Source organism: Temnothorax longispinosus, chromosome 3 (assembly GCF_030848805.1).
Source record: "Temnothorax longispinosus isolate EJ_2023e chromosome 3, Tlon_JGU_v1, whole genome shotgun sequence".
Taxonomy (NCBI): Eukaryota; Metazoa; Arthropoda; class Insecta; order Hymenoptera; family Formicidae; genus Temnothorax; species Temnothorax longispinosus.
This window is the reverse complement of record NC_092360.1, coordinates 19,876,726-19,895,291: the sequence shown is the minus strand read 5'-3', so window position 1 is coordinate 19,895,291 and position 18,566 is coordinate 19,876,726. Positions and strand designations below refer to the sequence as shown.

The following is an 18,566-nucleotide window of genomic DNA, read 5'->3' as shown; positions in this document are numbered from 1 at the left end:
TTTACTACTGCATCAAGAAAAACAAAAATCAGGAAAAAGAAGGGAAAGCGCCCCCGCTTCCAACCATACAAGAAAAAATGCAGCAGACACCGAACACACACTCAACTTCTACGATCTCCTTCATATCATATTGCAATGCAAAACGACGTAGAAAACGCAAAATTTTTTTAAATGTCCGATACCGCCAGCGGAAAAGATGGAAACGCCGAGCGCGTTGCTACGACCTCCTACAACTATGGCATGAGACCTTCGAAGACAAAGAGATAGAGATTTATTCTCCTCCATATGATATATTCGAATTGACCCGTCTATTTCATCTCCGGTCGTACGATAACGACGAGCCGGAGGAAAACTAGGCTTAGAGTTTAAATTGTGACAAGAAAGTGAGAAAGTATAAAAAACTTAAAAACCTAGTATCCGCAACAAAGCTCACAAATATATATACCCACAGCTATAAGAAATTCTCTCTTTCCTTTTTTTTCCTCCTCTTTAAAAGAACTATTTACTACTGCATCTAGCGCGAGGAACACCCAAGAAGAACGAAAATCAGGAAAAAGAAGGGGGAGCCCCTCCGATTCCTACCATATACAAGAAAAAATGCAGCAGACACCGAACACACACATACACACACTCGAATCAACTTCTACGATCTCCTTCATATCATATCGCAATGCAGAACGACGTAGAAAACGCAAAATTTTTTTGAATTTCCGATACCGCCAACGGAAAATTATTTTGACTCAATTCTGGTACCAACAGCATTCTAGACAAGATAGAATACCCTCTTCATCAACTGCAGGAATTCTTGCCATCAGGATATTCACAATTTTAATTTAATTTAATTTAATTTAATTTAATTTAATTTAATTTTCGCTTAGCCATAATTTAAATTTTATAGAATTAGTGGCAGAAAACACGCGTCGGTTTAGAAATTTCCGGATACTCGGTAGGGAAGCCAGTTTTCGAATACGACCGATACCCGAAGGCGACGATATCGTGCGTTGGCTGGAAAACGCGTTCCGCGAAATTCACGAGTATGCGTTACGTTCGACCGTGTCGGGAGATTACGTTGGATTATCATTCGAATCAGCGGAACTAACGCACGGTCCGGCGGGCGCCGGCGGGACTATCGTTTCGCCCAGTACGAAACTTAACTCCTGAGAACATATGGGATCTCGTGAGCTCGGTCGCACAAAGTAACGGGGGAATCGATAACGCTCAAAATTTCGTCGTGAGCGTTTTCAACGTCGCGGTGCCAGATGGCCGCGGGGGCTCGACAAACAGAATAACCGACATAGCTAAGCGTTCAATTTTAGATTTCGGTAATAGAGATAAATTGTGCCGAGATCGATATTTTTCAACGTTTTCTTGCAGACAAAAATATAGCTATAATTATATACAATTCCAGCAACTTTGGAAGCGGCGAGAATCTGATGTACGACGGTAGTGAATTACTCGCATCGTTAGAACGCGAACCTACTATACCGTTTAAACCTAATGTATTACGAGCGTTCGCATCATTACAATCCAATATTAAATTTGAATGCTGCCGCCGGTACTCAAAAAGAATTTTTGTGTTGGGCAACACTGCGTTTCGTAAAGACAGAGGACATCGCTGTTCCAAAAAATGTTCGCGTTGTTACGCCACTCCTTCGTGCGAGAATCTCTCCCCCCTTTAAGACACGTAGGAAGTGGTGAGAATCACAGATATTTTTGCTTATGTAAATTTAAAATTTGTTTATGTAGAAAGACACATTCGCACACAAATGAATCATCTATACACGGACGTATTAAAACAACGCTGTAATTTGGAACGACAAGTAATGAAAAACACGCTTAGCGCAATTCATGCTCCAGACAATTTCGCGTATCAAATCGTGAAGGGCCCAAGATCCTTGGGAAGGGGGAAAGAAGAGAGAATGGTACTAGTCAATTCCTCTTGGCCACGAAAAAATAGTGTCTGGTCTGCTATTTGGACCAGATGCCGCCGCTCGGGGACGACGAACAGATACCCGAGGTAAATGGATGAGATCAAATAGGGGTACCACTCTCTCAGTTCACCGTGTCACGGGCTCCCGCCGTCGACTAAGTTCTGTTGTTCCAAAATGCGGAGAGGTGATTTTAGGCCTGAGACCAGCCCGGCAGTTGCATGCAGATTGCATAAAAGAATTCCTCGTGCAGAGAGAAAGATACGAGATGGCACAGGTGACTCAAGTAAATTTAGAAATAAAAGTACAAAAAAGATAATAAATAAATAATAATAATAAGTCGACTCAATTAGTTTATGAATTTTTGTAGCCATTCTTTTTGTGTACGTTTTTACTTAGATTTTTTAAATTTGTATTTTTTCTTTTTTTATTCTCTATTTAAGTTAATTTTTTTCTTCTCTTTTCTCAATTAATTTTATTTATTTATTTATTTAGTCCACCAATATCTCCGTCAATTTTACCTCGGCCTACGGAGCAAGATATATGTTGATGGCGTACATGAAAAACGAGGAGAATACTTGCACCAGGTCGGGCCATCAAACAGACGAGAAGAATTGTTCACCAGCGAAGAAACAAAAAACATATTCAGTGGCAATTGTGATGCAGAAGTCTACATTTCTCGGACTGAAAAAGTGAAAAATATTGCGAAATGCATCGATGCGCATTTATCACATTTAAAATCAGTGGCTAATAATGTTAACGATTGTGTGCGTTATCTTATTAAAGAAATAGAGTTCAATCTTCCTAAAAATTATATAGATGAAGATATTGTGAAATTAATTCTCAGAGGAAATTACAACGACATCGAGCGTAATGTACGTACGCAAATAACCGATTTAACTTTCCTCGATATGTATTTTAATATAGTATTTTTAGAACTTATTTTACTGCGCTTTACCGAAATCCGTTGTATAATTTTGTCGAATCGCGAAGTGTAAATTTTATAACATTTTTGTTGGAACAATTCATCTACAGCTTTTCTTTTGTGCGTGCGTGCGCGTATTTTAAGAAAAAATTATATTTTTTATGTTGATTTTACAGCTCCGTATGGATTACATAGTACCGGGCTTCATAAACATTGAGCATTGGCGGTGGATGCGGTCGGAAAGGCAGGCAAACAGAGAATTGCAGGACATATTGTGGGAGCACCACGCATTCGATTCTTACTCCTTACTTTACTTTATAAGCGACTAAATTGTATTTTTTTCTATGAAGAATTTGTAGAAAAAACATTTTTTGTAACTTCTACTTTCACCCATTTTTCTTCAATCCTCACGTTCCCCGTAACAAATTTCTTTTCTCTTATTTTTCAGGATTAGTCAAAGTCTATCTCGTAAATTTTTCGAATGCGTTCAATGATAAAAACTTTTATCTAAAATGGAATAATCTCGTCACGGCACATACGAACTTGTCCGTCCCTGTTTTTCACCCTCATTTCCCCAGGAAATAAGTCTCACCTAGGCAAAACTTTGCGAAACCAACCGTATTTGATTATTTCGTAAACTCTTTGACCAGGCACAAATCATAAGAAACTCTTGACCACAATTTCGTGGCATAGGTCGCAATAAATTGAAAACGCCATAAGGATCTAGGTGACCTCTCGGGTCACGGGCGGATTGATCTCACGCTTTTCCGTGAAAAACGGATTTGACCTAAGACCCACGCCTCGCGGCGATTGATAAATAAAGCTTCTGGAAGATACTGTCAAAGGGCAAGGTGATAACGTACTCGCCAATGAATAACCGCTAATTAGAAATTGCTCATAGGCAATGAGAATTTTTGGGGAAACTCGTCAGGGGATAGGCGGAAAATCGAAACCTACGTCACGATCGGAAGAGAACTCCACCAATCAAATCAGATTAAAAAGTAATCCCGCCTCCTTAATTTTGTATAAAAATCGCGACTTTGCGCATTTGGAGTCACTTCCGAACCAGCACGAAGCAGTTTATCTTTGAAGCCGTACTCATCGCAGTTCTCACGCGTCCGACCAATTACTTGAACATGATTACAAAAACAGATTTCTGTTGCGTCGCGGCTTAACAATCGCGGGTCAATTAACAAAATATTCAGTTGCCGTACCTCTTGTGCAAGCAAACTCAGAGGAAATCGCAAAAGCATTTACCCGTCGATTTATTTGTCAATTTGAAAAATGACAAATTTGATTTGCCCAAAGCAATTTTGACGGATCAAGGTTCAAATTTTACTAGCTCAATAATGAAGAAACTTGCGAAATATTTTATAATAAAACAATATTGCACATCTGCTTTCTATCCTCAATCCAATGGTTCGTTAGAAAAAAGTCATCACGTATTAACCGAGTATTTGAAGCATTATATCTCTGATGAACGCGACTGGGATAATTGGCTCGAGCATGCTATGTTTTCGTATAACACTAGCGTACACAAAGGAACGAAATTTACGCCGTATGAATTAGTATTCGGCAAAGCTGCGTGATTGCTATCCAAAATAAAAATAGATGATTTGGTAGAAACATATGATGATTATGTAAGCGAACTTATCGATAAATTAACTGATTTAAGGACTAACTAGCTGTGTCAAATTTAGTGTTACGTCCTGTGGACTCCACGCGATTCCTTCCTTTCGTAGAATTAAAATCGTAAACAGTGGTTATCAATTGGCAAGCGGATGCAAGCCGTTGCTCATTAAAAGTAAAGAAACGTAACTAGAAACTTCCCGTTGACTCAAACCCAATAAATTAAACAAGTAATGGATTTGTTGTGATCCAAGTGGTCCCAATAATTCCACGAAGCAGGGCAACGGAAATTCAGTTAAGATAGCGGGCAACGAAAATTCAATTGAAACGCGCGATAACGGGAGGCATGGGTCACCATATATTAAAACGCCGTACGAGGGCTTTTCAAATCACGCGTCTAATTAGAAGTCGCGTCGTCACCTTGCCTCGATTTATCAAAACTTAGAGTTCACACGTGTCACCCGTTTAAGAACGCGGATTTGAACTCTGACCCACGCTTCCCAGTAAGCGATAAAGATAAAGCAGTAAAAAGAATATTAGCTTGGACCACCAAAGAATGGGGAAATATAATTCTAATAACAAACCCACCAATATATGACCACTAATTAGAAATTGTGTAACGAACGAGATTTCGGTAACTCGCCACGAGATAGGCGGAAAACCGAAATCTACGTCACAAATAGGAACCAGACTCCACCAATCCTAATCATCCCCGGATTAAATCCGCCCCTTTCAATTCATATAAAAACCGCGACTCCGCGTACCTCAACGCACTTTTGCACTTGGCACTTGCTCTTGCATTTCGACTCAGTTTCTTTAAACTGCCACGCAGTCAGTCCGACAGTCTAGTCGCGAATCAGTTCAGTAAATTCTGTACTTCTTGTAAATTCTGTGCGTGTCTACCGCCAACCCAGGGTCCTGCCAACGACCTTCAGCACGCCTCGAACATCGAGATCCGCGAGTCGCAACCAACAGCGCCGTGCAACTTCTTTAATCCCAACATCCGCTCCCACAATGGAATTAAAAGACGAAGACGCTGTTCCATTGTTGATGAACCCAGATGACTTCATGCCGGAGAACTATTCATTTAGAAGCCTTCATAAGGACATTTCACCTATCATGGACCTTATTGAAACAATCGGTCGTAAGTATCCGAAGTATTTACATCTCGGACGAATCGATTTCAAGGCAGAAGGAAGTCCAACCCTTCTTGTCAGTAATGACCCAGGTGGATTACGATGCACTGATCTATACCTCCAAGGTGATCGAGTGAATTATGCGACTCAAGAGGCGATTGAAGGAGAACCAATTAGATTCTCGTCTCCTAGAACTCTATCAGATGCTGTGAGTTCTATGTTGGTATCAGCCAACTATCAGGCGAAATACCACGCCCAGAGTTCCGCAGTCCAGCTTATTCGCTTCGAGCGATAGAATCAGCTGAGCAAGAGTCTGATGCAGACTTTATTGCGATACTCGAGAACCTACTCGGATAGAGCTTGCTGCGAACCCTCCAATAGCACAGATAATAGGCTATCCCTGGTAAAAATTCCGGACAGACACGGATAGAAATTCTATCCGTATCTAACTGTAAGCCTGTTTGTTCTGTCTGCAGTAAATATTTGCGGATACCAATCCCATCTGTTTCTAACCGTACAACTGTTGTAACATAAAAAAATGTGATGAGATCTTATCCGCTTCTTTCCGCATCCTATCCGAGGCCACATGTTCAACTGTAACTGTCTGCAATTACGTGTTACAACTTTAACTGTTTCTGTCCGCATCCTATCAAAGGCAAATCTTAACTGCGTTACCTGCAATTACGTGTTACAATTCTAACTGATTTTGTCCGTATACTGTCCGAGGGAAATCTTAACTGCGATGAAAGTGGCCCATTCCGCGCGCGACGCGCGCGTGATAGACCTCTTTCCACGCACTTGTAATATAAAATAGGGTGTGTTGTAACACGTGCGTAAAGTTGAAAATTCACGGGTGCGGTGATCGCACTCGCCTTCGGCTCGTGCGTCCACTCCGCACCCGTGAATTTCTATCTTCCCGCACTTGTTACACAAATAACTATTACATTATTGTGGTTATATATTTATTAACTATAGTAATAATTTCCACAGTTAATTCTTTCCGGTTTTTATTAACGTTAGGTATGTATATATATATATATATATATATATATATATATATATATATATATGTATATTTATATGTATGGCTATGTGATCATATTATATTTTCTCAGATTGGACAGAATGAAACGACGACCAACCAGGAATACAAAGCAGCCAGCGCGTTTTGCAGATATGATCCCATTTGATGCAATCACTTTATCTGACAATGAGAATGAGAACGAGCCACCTATTAGCCGAAGGCGTTTATTGGACGACTCAGGACCTATTAACCCTGGTAAAAATTCCGGACAGACACGGACAGAAACGGATAGAAATTCTATCCGTATCTAACTGTAAGCTGTCTGTTCTGTCTGCAGTAAATATTTGCGGATACCAATCCCATCTGTTTCTAACCGTACAACTGTTGTAACATAGAAAAATGTGATGAGATCCTATCCGCTTCTTTCCGCATCCTATCCGAGGCCACATTTTCAACTGTAAGTGTCTGCAATTACGTGTTACAACTTGTAACTGTTTCTGCCCGCATCCTATCCGAGGAACATCTGAACTGCGTCTACCTGCAATACGTGTTACAACTCTAACTGTTTCGGTCCGCATTTTATCGAGGCAAATGTCAACTGCGTCTATCTGTAATTACGTACAAGTATTCTAACTGCTTCTGTCCGCAGTTTTATGCGTGAGATACATAAAACAGAATTGAAGTAGCGTAGCACTTCACTATAGTTTTAAACCACGTTGTGCAAAAAGTTCATATATTTTTTACATATGTTGTCACATGTATATGTGAGCACAATTGTTTTTAAAATCGAAGTATGATAATAAGGTGGGACATTTCCCACTGTATATCATTAACATCCGGCTTTAGATACTTTTATGAAAAATCATTTTATTTTAAAAATGGTAAATACGTTTTGTAAATAAAGTATAGTCAAGCATATAAAGTCAGTCGGTCAGGTAAATTTTATATTTATTTATGCCCACTAACTAGTAAGTTCGCAAGCTCACTCGCGATTTTTAAATCGGATATAATATATATATATATATATATTCTTTGCATAATGTTAAAAATTTTTATTTCTCCTTTTTAACTTCCCAAACTGATTAGACAATTATAATTTCTCACCCCTTACATAATAATTTTTAGTGACTAACCGGAGTCGCAAGAGTTTAGCCCTGAAAATAAAGAAAAGATACGTACGTAGCAGGCGAGCTCGCGTCGTTGAGCGACAGCTCCTCCAGGCACATCGAGAACATTTTAACCGCCACCATCTTCCACAATTTTCCCTTCCCCCGCGTTCACTCGCGTATAAAATTTTTTCCGACACCCCCGATTCCTCTCCCTGTTCCGGACCGTCCTATTCCCCGGTTCCTTCCGAGGAACATAACCAGTTCTCCTATCCGGACCTCCCACACTCCCCCATCCCTTTTTACCTACGCGACGATTACCGCGAGAGAACACCCTCTCCTGCGTTCTCCACCTCGAGCGTGGAGAATCTTTGCGAAATACCCCGATTCCCTTTCAATTGACTCACTTCTCCCACGCTCTCCACCTCGAGCGTGGAGATCATTTCCAAAGTTATTTTAATAGATTAATTTTAGTAATAGAATAAAACACATAATAATTAATTAAAAATAAAAATGTTAACATAAAAATACAAGTATAACCACCTTTCACACACACACGCGCACTCGTGACGTACACCCTTCTCTTTTTCTTTGTGTTTTTTTTTGAATTATAAATGTATTAACCGGGCAGAAGATCATATTAAATGTCGAAGCATCCCCTCAGTAATCCTGTCCGATGACCTCCGAACCAATGTAACACCCGCGTATTCTCCATACACATATACACACACCACAATAGATCTGTACCATTTGCGTTTTGTTTTTATGTTTTTCTATATACATATAAATGTAACTGGCTCATTAATTTTCATCATTTATAATAATAATTGTAATGTTTTTAATTTCTCAAATTAATGTCCAATTATTTAATTTAACACCTCGTCACCAACCTCCCCCGCTCGCAAAATCGTACACGGTCCGATCCCAGGTAATAGGGATAGCATAATCCTTGACCTAAAACAGGACCGACGATCGCATGGCTCGCAGTAGGCGTAATAGCGTCCTTTCGGACGTTGACCCTCGACTGGAGCCTTCCCAAAAGTGCGTTCGACTCGAGGCACGCGTTTACTCGCGCGACCCGAGATAATCTTTAAGAATTCGGTTACGTCCTTCCTTACCCCGTCCCCTCTGGGTAGCCTTTCCTTCGCTTCCCAGTTTTCCTTTTCACTGAGACTCCCGGGATTTGGACGTAACATTAGGATTAGCTAAAACGCGTTATAATATTATTATGACAGAAAATTAAAAACACAAGCGTATAAAATAGGAGATTTTGTATATCTACTAAAAGCTGAAAAGAAAAACAAGTTCGATGACGAATATTCAGGGTCATACGAAATAATAGAGATTCTAAGTAATAATAATATTAAAATACTAATCGCGCGAAATAAATATAGAATTGTACATGTAGACAGAACTAAACCTGCTCGGATTGCAGATCAGGGATGAAGAAAAATAAATATACAATTACGGCATTAAAAGATAATTCCGGAATATTTTTCGAGGCCATCGGCAGGATGCGCACGTCCGAGATTTCTTGGAAGATAATAGTCTATATCGATCTGCGCGATATTAAAGATGCGACGACCAAGCTTGAACAACAAATGTGGATTTGGTACTACAACGATGCGACTATCCCACTTCATATTGCGAAATACGACCACGATTAGTTTCCCTAACTGCTAAATTGAATAAAATAAAGCACTATCAAAATCACATAAGCGAACTCATAGGAGAATCACGAATGAAACGAGTTCCTTTAGAATTCATAGGACAAATAAGTAAGATAATATTCGGAACGCTAACAACGGAAGATGCACAAAACATGAATACCGCAATAATCCATGTAGAAAATAAAACCAATGATCTTCCTTTATTACTTATGAATCAAACTATAGCTACGCGAACGCGCTTCGGGGAACTATATAACGCCACCCTGAAGATAAGAAAGCAGCTTGACGTATTGAAAAGCGAAACGATGCAAAATCAAAAGCACCGATATTTTTGGGAAATTATGACGAAACTCGATATGGAATTAACCTATATATATATTGACGGTAGGGAGCTGATACTGAGATCAAGGAGCCTGTTCACACGAGGCGTTTCTGCCGCGCGATTGCGGCCGCGCGTTAATAACGTTTGCACGAGCCGCACGCTGTCGCGAGGTAAGGTGCGACAACGCGCGCATACGCGCGTACGCGAAACGGCAGTAACATCGTAATCGTGCCGGCGATATACTGAATTTGAATTGCTTTTTGTGGAAATGTTACAGCATGAGATAGATTTGAATATTCTGATTGACGAAATATTATTTGGAAAACAGGGATTAATTCACCCCCGTCTAATTCCGCCACAGCAATTAATAAAAAACTGTAAGCTGATAAAAGAACAAAATCCTCATGGATTCATTATTCGAATCCTCGGAATTCCCTGTAAATACCGACGAAACAGGAATGGATCGGCTTATAAAAATATCTGATTTGCGAATCGCCTACTCCAACAATTGTCTGATTTATATTTTGCATTATCCCGTTATTAACTCCCGGGATATACAAAATTTATAAATCCACACCGTTACCAGCTAAACAAACGTTTGACGAAACGAAATTTGCTGTAATTAAGCCCGATGCGGAACACATCGAAATAAACGAAGACACCGATAGCTTCTACAAATTCTGAGAAGGAGAGCTGCGCAAATGCACAGCGTTCGACGCCGCGTTTATCTACCTGGCCGTCTTTCCTTTGAAAAAGATACGACAAGCGACTAGCTGCAATATTGAATAACTATTATTAAATAAAAATGCAAAAATGAAATATTGTCAAATAATATTGCAGGAATTAAGGGAAACATATTGGAAAGCTTTAACTATTCCCGGAAATTGGATCTATACCACGAGAAAGCAAGAAACAATTCATGTAGAATGTCAGCAAAATAAACAAGTAGAAATAAATAACTCTGGCATCATTTCTATACAGCAAGGATGCAAAATTAGAGCGGAAACCACGACGATGAGTCATCCATCCATTCGTACAATGAAATTCGTACAGCATTATGCTCCGACAAATAATTTAAGCATTCTGCAATTATATGAACCTATTCGCAAAAAATATCAAGTTGACTTAACAGAAGCAGCGCACGAGCTATGGACAATGAATAACAGCCACGTAGAAACGTCTTTCGATGACATCATTGAGAAAGCTCGACAGATCAAAAACAGAAAGATGCGAGAACAAAGGTTTATCGCTTATTACAACAACAAAGGAACAACCGTTCCTTTAGAATCTATTCATGCTGAAATTCGCACGTTTCGAGTGCGCGCGCCAAAATCTGTTTACGAGGTAGACAGGTAATAGCTTGGAGTCGATATATAAAGAAAAATGTTTTTATTTTTCCGCTACGTGCCCTACGAGCGGAGATATTGCGACGCATATGGGAGTCGAGTACCTTCACTTTTTCAACACTGGTTTAATTAACATGCTTACATCACAAGCATATAAAATTACATCAATTTTAGAATGACCAGAATTTTTGGTCGAAACGCGGTGACAATTTTTCACATCGATTATAATCGTTGCATACCACGATTTTTATCATTGCCAGTACAGTCGATTAAATTCTTAATTGGGGTAAAAGTAACCATTTAAAAAATGAAATAATACTTTTATTTAAACTTGTTGTATAATATAATGATATATTGTTGTAAACGTGAAAGTGTGCACTTTTCAATGCAAAATGTTTTAAACAGTTACGATATCTCTGAGCCACGATATCATAATTTGAACACACAATTTCCATGTTATGTGGCCAATTTTCAAAACAAGATCAATTTTATCTTTTTATCTGATTACATATATATGCGTTATATTCCAGGACTGTACATTTCAAAAAACGTAAACAGTCCCGGAACATACCTCTGGACCTACATATATATATATTTATCTTTAAAAACCTCCCTCTATTTCGGATTTAAAAATATAACCCGGTTTTAGTGTACTCGCAAATTCACCGCCGGAAGTCCCTGGGGGTAATTATCCGGATTCGAATAAAACATAAGGCGCGCCAGTATAGTGGAGCGTCAGCTCCTCGCTTTATTTTTAAGTCGTGAACGACCTCCGCATAACGGCCACGCTATCCTCGATTCTTCACCATTCCCCTCATCTGTCTCCCCTTCCTTTACATATCGGGTGTTCCCCGATAATCGAGTCATCTCCCCTATTGGAACCCTCCTATTCTCCAGTTCCTTCCGAGGAACTGGCGGAGTTCCGGGAGAGATCACCATCCTTTAATCTTTCCCCGGTTCCTTTCGTATACCGAGAAAAATTTCTCGATAGAACTGCTTCCCCCGCGCTCTCTACCACGACTACCCTCTACCGTGACCGATCACCTTCTCCCTTCTTCTCTATCTCGAGTATCGAAATACTCAAGAAATTTTCCCCCCGAACCTCATCCCCTACCATAGAAATAATTTGAATTGTGTGTCACACAGAAGTATCTGTTTCATTTATTACCTGGAACTACTGCGCGTACGCGAGACGATCCTCAGATCCGAGAGTTATTGGAAAAGGAATGGGCTGATGACTTTCAAAATGGTCGAAACGACCTGCGTAAACTAGCGAAAGAATGTATAACGAAAATTTAGCGTAAAAATAGAGTAACTTTTAGGTTTTGTGATATATGGCATTGTTATTTGCGTAACATTTTAGAGTTTTTGCAATACCATCTTTCAGATACGTTTACCGTATCTGAAAAACGGTATTTTCTCCTTTGTAACAGTACATTAGGTGTTTTGCTATTTTTGTAAAATGGGATATATGCGCTAAGATTCGTAAAATTTGCGCGTAGGAACCCTACCAAGTTATTAGGTATTAGATAAGTTACTGTTTGTAGTTATTTCCCAGTAAGCAAGAAACATCAAGAAACATTTTAACTACATTGCAGCAACGTTAATGCAATATATTGTATTGTAGTTAAAATGTTTCTTGATGTTACTTGCTTACTGGGTTATATAACGTTCACAAAGAACAAGAAAATAATTATTACCTCCAACCTAAAATAGAAATTGTCAAATTAAATGATTTCACGCTCGTATAGTAGAATACCTTTTCTTCATAATCGATAAGCTGTACAAACCGAACAATAAGTCTGACGACAATTGTAATCTTTTTTCTGCACGGTCTCGACAATATATGTCCTTTTTAAAATTAATATAAAATAATATTAGTATAAAATTCTTGATAGAAATAAATCAGAAATTACGAGATTTTATGTCCAAATTTAATCTACTTTTACTTAATTATACTTGAATTATAAAATTTTGATACGACTGAATTTAATATTACATAACATAACAAGTTTAATATCCTGATACCGTATGCTAATATTACGTAATAAAGATAATATATTTTATATAAAAAATAATACGTTTTAAGGGGGAATATACACCTAGAAAAGAAAAAAGGGTGACTACGACGCCGACAACAAAATTTAGAAGATATGGGCGTACCGTCCACTTCGGAAAACTTATATTATGGACCTGGTATCGATGACTCTGTGTAAGTTGAACAAATTTCATAGTTTATATATCAAAACATTTGCAAACGCGTTTTTCTCAATCCAACGTTTTTTAAACTGGTACCCATAATATCTCGTAAACCACTAAACCGATGGACTTAAAAATTCTCGTGGTTATTGTATACATAATTATCTATCGCGTGTCATAGAATTTTTTTTTCAATTCTTAGTTTTTTATTTTTTGTAAAAAAGAAACGAATTTTTTCTTGAAAATCGCTACGTTGAGTTCAAGCGCCCGCCATTTTGTAAAAAATCAATATTTATAAAATCGGCTATGACACTCCAAAGATAATAGTATCTATTTTCATTTCCTGTTTCATTTTTTGTTTTAGATGATTTTTGACAAATCGCCGCTGGGTACCGTTTTGCCATAGAACATTTTTTTACGGCACTCCGTAGACGACTCCAGTACTCGGTAAATTTGCAACATTTTTTAATAAAAAAAATGTTAAACAGTCTTGAAAGTGTATATTTTTAACTACAAAAAACCACGACCCGATAATTCCAATGGTTCCCCTGAAAAAAATTCCAAAAAATTACCTTTTTTTTCGTTTCTAGGTATATATTCCCCCTTAACATATAGCACACATAATTTCGATATAACTTAATTATAAGTAAAATATAACATTTTGCTAATTCTACCTACACATGCATCTTTATAAATATATTATTCCTACATCTATTTCTCTAAATTTTTTCCTATACATCTATTCTTATATTCTGGGGGGAAATCTGAAGAAGAGATTAAAGAGGGAATGACAGATTCGTTTTCGGAGTGACTGATAAATGAGAGGGGGGAGTTGAGGGAAATGATTGATCTAGTTTAGACGGATTTACTCTGTCAAAAGAAGAAGAAAATGAATTGGTAACTCGCAGATTACTTAAAGTGTTTAAACATTCGCGGTATTTGAGATCTAAAAGCTCGCGTGCTTTACGTGCTTGCTTGTTTCGTCGATTCCGGCTGTGCTTGGCGGCCGATCGGGACTTTCGCTTTTTATATAAGAAATCGGCTGGAATTCTCGGGTCCACTATATATATAAAATTGATTTCGTTATTGATTGATTTAAACAGTTCGGAGTCAATTTTCTCTCGATCTCTTATGGGCGTGTATAAATAGATTTGAGAATGATTACGATAACTAGCTTTGGCCCCTTGAAATGTTAGTAGTTTTCGGAGGCATTTTTGGCGAGGAATATAAAATAAATAGTAAAAAAATTTTCCGAGGTTTCTCACCCGAACCCGAGATCTATCATTGTATAACGGTTCTGTTTTCAATTTTCTACGCGAACCAAGATTCACCCTGTCTGCGGGAGAGGAGCGGTAGTTTATATGTGTACTGTCTATACATACAATCAAAGTATTAGATATTTAAAAACTCATATTATTTATTTTTAACTTCAACACCGTATATCTTAAAAACTAGAACAGTTAGCCTTATAAAATCTATATAATTTTTTATTTAGCGTAAAAAATACTACCTGAAAATATTAAATCAAGAGGCCAAAGTTATCATAATTGTGCCAAAGATTTGAGTTATTTGAGTTAAATGAGATACTACGTATCTAATCGTTGATTTACTAACAATTAAGTAACACTACCCAAGTGTCACGCGCCGATTTTTTTGAAACTGTGCACACATGTAGAACATCGAAAAATATTTGTGTCGTATTTTTTTATTTGTGCTTATAAAGCGTTTTAAGAATAGACACTATACTCGAAATATTGATATTCTCTGCAACCTTATGTATAACAACCCTTTAGGCCATGTACATTATCTTGAATGGTTTTTGCACCAGAATACTATCTCTAGAAGTTTTTAGGGTCGTTAATTAGCAATTTTTTTATTGGTCACGTGATGCCATCGGAATCATGATACGTATTTCGTGAACAAGGTTTAAATTCTCGTTCTTTGCCGAATCCAGGAATAATCAACGTGGAGGTGACGAGCAAAACTATTCTTTTTTTTATTTTACAATTTCTTATTTTACAATTTTTTAATTTTCTTTAGAATTTTTTTTCAAAGTAATCGCATGTATAATAACACATGTCTTAACTCTAGCTCGCCACACTCCGGTCCTGTGAATCGCTGAACAATTTTCGGTTTTCTAGTTGTCACGTAATAATATAATTTTCTAGTTTCCTTATAATAAGTTCATCTTAAATTCAAATCATTTTCTTGACATAATATTATCATAAGCATCTTATTCAAAGTCTGTATTTTCAATTTCTACAGTACAAGTTTAAAAATATTAATTAGAATGAAAATGACAACGCGACAAAGTCGAGCGGTCTCACGAACCAGAGTGTAGCAAATTAAGGACTCGAAAATAACTGATCCAATGGTATCACGTGACTAATAAAAAAATTCCTAATCAACGACCCTGAAAACTCCTTATAGAGATAGTGTTCTGGTGCAAAAACCATTCAAGATAACGTACATGGCCTAAAGGGTTGTTATACATAAGGTCGAAAAGTCAATATCTCAAATATAGTTTCTACTCTTAAAACGCTTTATGAGCACAAATAAATAAACACGACACAAATATTTTTCGAAGTTCTACATGTGTGCACATGTTTCAACAAAATCGGCGAGATGACACTTGGATAGTGTTACTTGTAAGTTAACCCGTGATAGCAGTAAGGAAAAAAGTTGGAAATCGTATAGAGAATAGAAATAAAGAAAGAAGATGATATAAGTGGCGAATAATGTCCAGATATTCGAGAGTTCGATGCCCTACTTTAATAAAGAAAAAAAAATAGGAGAAATTGATACGACTTACTACTTGTTGAAATCTTTGAAAGTTCCTTTGATTTGCTCTGCATCGCTCTGAAGCTTTGTAGCTTCGCAGGGATTTTCGAAAACTTGGCACTTGGCGGTTTTTGGCTTCAGAATGGTTAAACTTTCCTTCGTGCAGTTCCCAGGAACAAGCCTTCTATCTGCAATTATTGATTAACATGTAAAAATGCAAACTATACACTTGAATAACTGATATTGGATCAACAATTAATTCCAGAATAGCGATATGGGAAAAACTTGCAAAAACCTATTTAACCCTTTATTACATAAATTTCTCTGTTAAACATATTTAGCTAAATTTTAGTATATAAAGGTTTTTGGGGTTGCTAATTGCAAATCTGAAATCGTTTAATAAATTAGAATTGTGCACCTAATATATGGCAGCAAAATTGAACAAAAATAACTATGGTTTATTATTTAAATATACAATTTTTGTATAAAAGTTTTTTAGACTTCTTATATTTTAAATCTTCAGTCAAAATTTCAAAATACAAAATAGCAGATCCAATATAGAAGACATTTTTGCTGCTTTTTAACGAAAAGGTCTAATATATATAAATTTAAAAAATATATATAATATATGTACCACAAATATAAGTTAAATAAAAATAATTTTTTAAAATTCTTACAAAAAATCTTGCAAAGTATGAAATTCCGCTTATAATAAAATTTTATTTTAAAAATGATAAATACATTTAGTTTTATCAGCGGTAAAGCAAAAAAAAAACGGAAAAATAATTACATATTTTTCATAATTACGTATTACATGTTGTTTATGTACACGTATGTACAATTAAGTCTTACAATTAGAAACATAACGATGTCAAATATGTTACACAAATCAATTGTGAAATAAGTAAAAACATAGAAAAACTGCAAAGAAATAGGTGTCCTTAAATAAGGACACTATGCACAATAAATGCTTAAAGCTTTGACGTATGTTTCGGTGTTGAATGTTACGTTGATCTACAAATGATGCCGAGTTTGAAATAAAGTTTAGCGGTTTGTTATAAGTGGGATAGGTCTTAGGAAAAACAAAAGAAGTTAGACGTTTTTGCATGCAAATTTTTTTCATTGTTGAATTTATGTAGAGTATTAGTAAGTCCTATAGAAAGAGCATATGTCCGTTCTTTTTGTGTATATACTTAATATATGACAAGTATTTCATATAATTCACTAAGTGATCATTAAGCTACAACTACATTTATCGTAATGTTCACCGTAAGCGATCGTAACGCTCGTCGTAATAGCTGTCGTAAGCTCATCGTATGAGTTGATTCAGCTTGAACTCTTAAGTGCTGGTCTACAACTTTGCTTTAAAAAGTATTTTAGCTCTAAGACGTAAGAAATTGAACAATCACAGTGGAATATGAGGAAAATACTCGACTGTGATTGGTAAATTTCTTACGGCTTAGAGCTTAAATACCCTCTAAAGCAAGGTTGTAGACCAGCACTAACGATTAGGACGCTTGTCGCTGGCGTTACAACATAACCTAACCTATCATACTTTCTCGACGTGCGAAGAAAAAATGTGTTTATAGATATATTGGTATAAATATGCGGTTTACGACGGCTTCATTGCTTACGACCACGATCAAAGCGTTACGATAAATGTAGTTGTAACTTTAGAGCAGTTGCAACATTTAGCTGGCGAATTCAAGCTTTTTTATTCCGACGTTAAATGATTTAAAAAGCATTTCACACAACAAAGTTTTTTTATAGCAGTTGACCGCGAGATGTGTATCCAAACACTTGAAAAAGATAACATTGCAAAATATTCTTTCTATTAATAAATTTGTCTCACTAGACTTTGGAGTTGAAAAAATAATATCTATAATTTTCCGTAATTGAGACAAAAAAATTGATTTTATACATGACGTATGAGTTTGTTCAGCGTTAATTTGAATTTATATAAATTCATTGCATCGGTTTCTTTATTGCTATTACCAGGTTTAGAAGTCCACCTCATGTTATTTTTATGTTCTTTCTGTTGAGATATATGGATTTCACTGGAATAAGCGTACGCCACGTGATAAAGTAAACGAGAAAAATGAACACTTTATTGAGTCACGTTTTACACAAAAATAAAAAATATAGTTCTAGCAGTGTTCGTATAAATTTAGTGAATAGTTTACTCCAAAACAGTTTAAAGAATAAACGTCGATTGCGCCGATTGTAGCCGATAATTTTACTTCGCGCCGAACCGTTACACGTGTTCGTTTTTCGACTTCGCGCAGGCAAATAAAGAGATTCGAACAAAGATGAAGTATCGTTCTTATGTTAGTATTGATCGATCGATACTGCAGAGTGCGCAACTTGCCGGTTACATTTAGGCTGGTATTCATGGCTGCGTTCAGATTCTTCACCCAAGTGCTAAGAATCTTATAGTACGTTTATATATGTTATATGCACTATAGATTTTCAGCACCTAGGGGGGGAATCGGAACGCACT

At 37.0% G+C, this 18,566-nt stretch overlaps 1 protein-coding gene and 1 pseudogene across 2 annotated transcripts in view; one reads left to right on the top strand and one right to left on the bottom strand.

Annotated features, from left to right (window-relative positions):
- LOC139810405 (uncharacterized) overlaps positions 1–18,566 on the bottom strand; it is a 325,546-nt gene that overhangs the window by 145,220 nt on the left and 161,760 nt on the right. Inside the window, exons 10-11 of one of the 2 annotated variants that reach the window (XM_071773936.1) lie at positions 16,098–16,254; positions 12,755–14,345 (exon numbers count right to left, since the gene is read on the bottom strand). The gene's annotated coding sequence lies outside the window, so the exon portion shown is untranslated. Of the gene's footprint in view, positions 1–12,754; positions 14,346–16,097; positions 16,255–18,566 lie in introns of those variants that run through there. The other variant, XM_071773935.1, reaches the window with a different exon arrangement.
- LOC139810129 (uncharacterized) lies at positions 1,982–3,888 on the top strand (annotated as a pseudogene).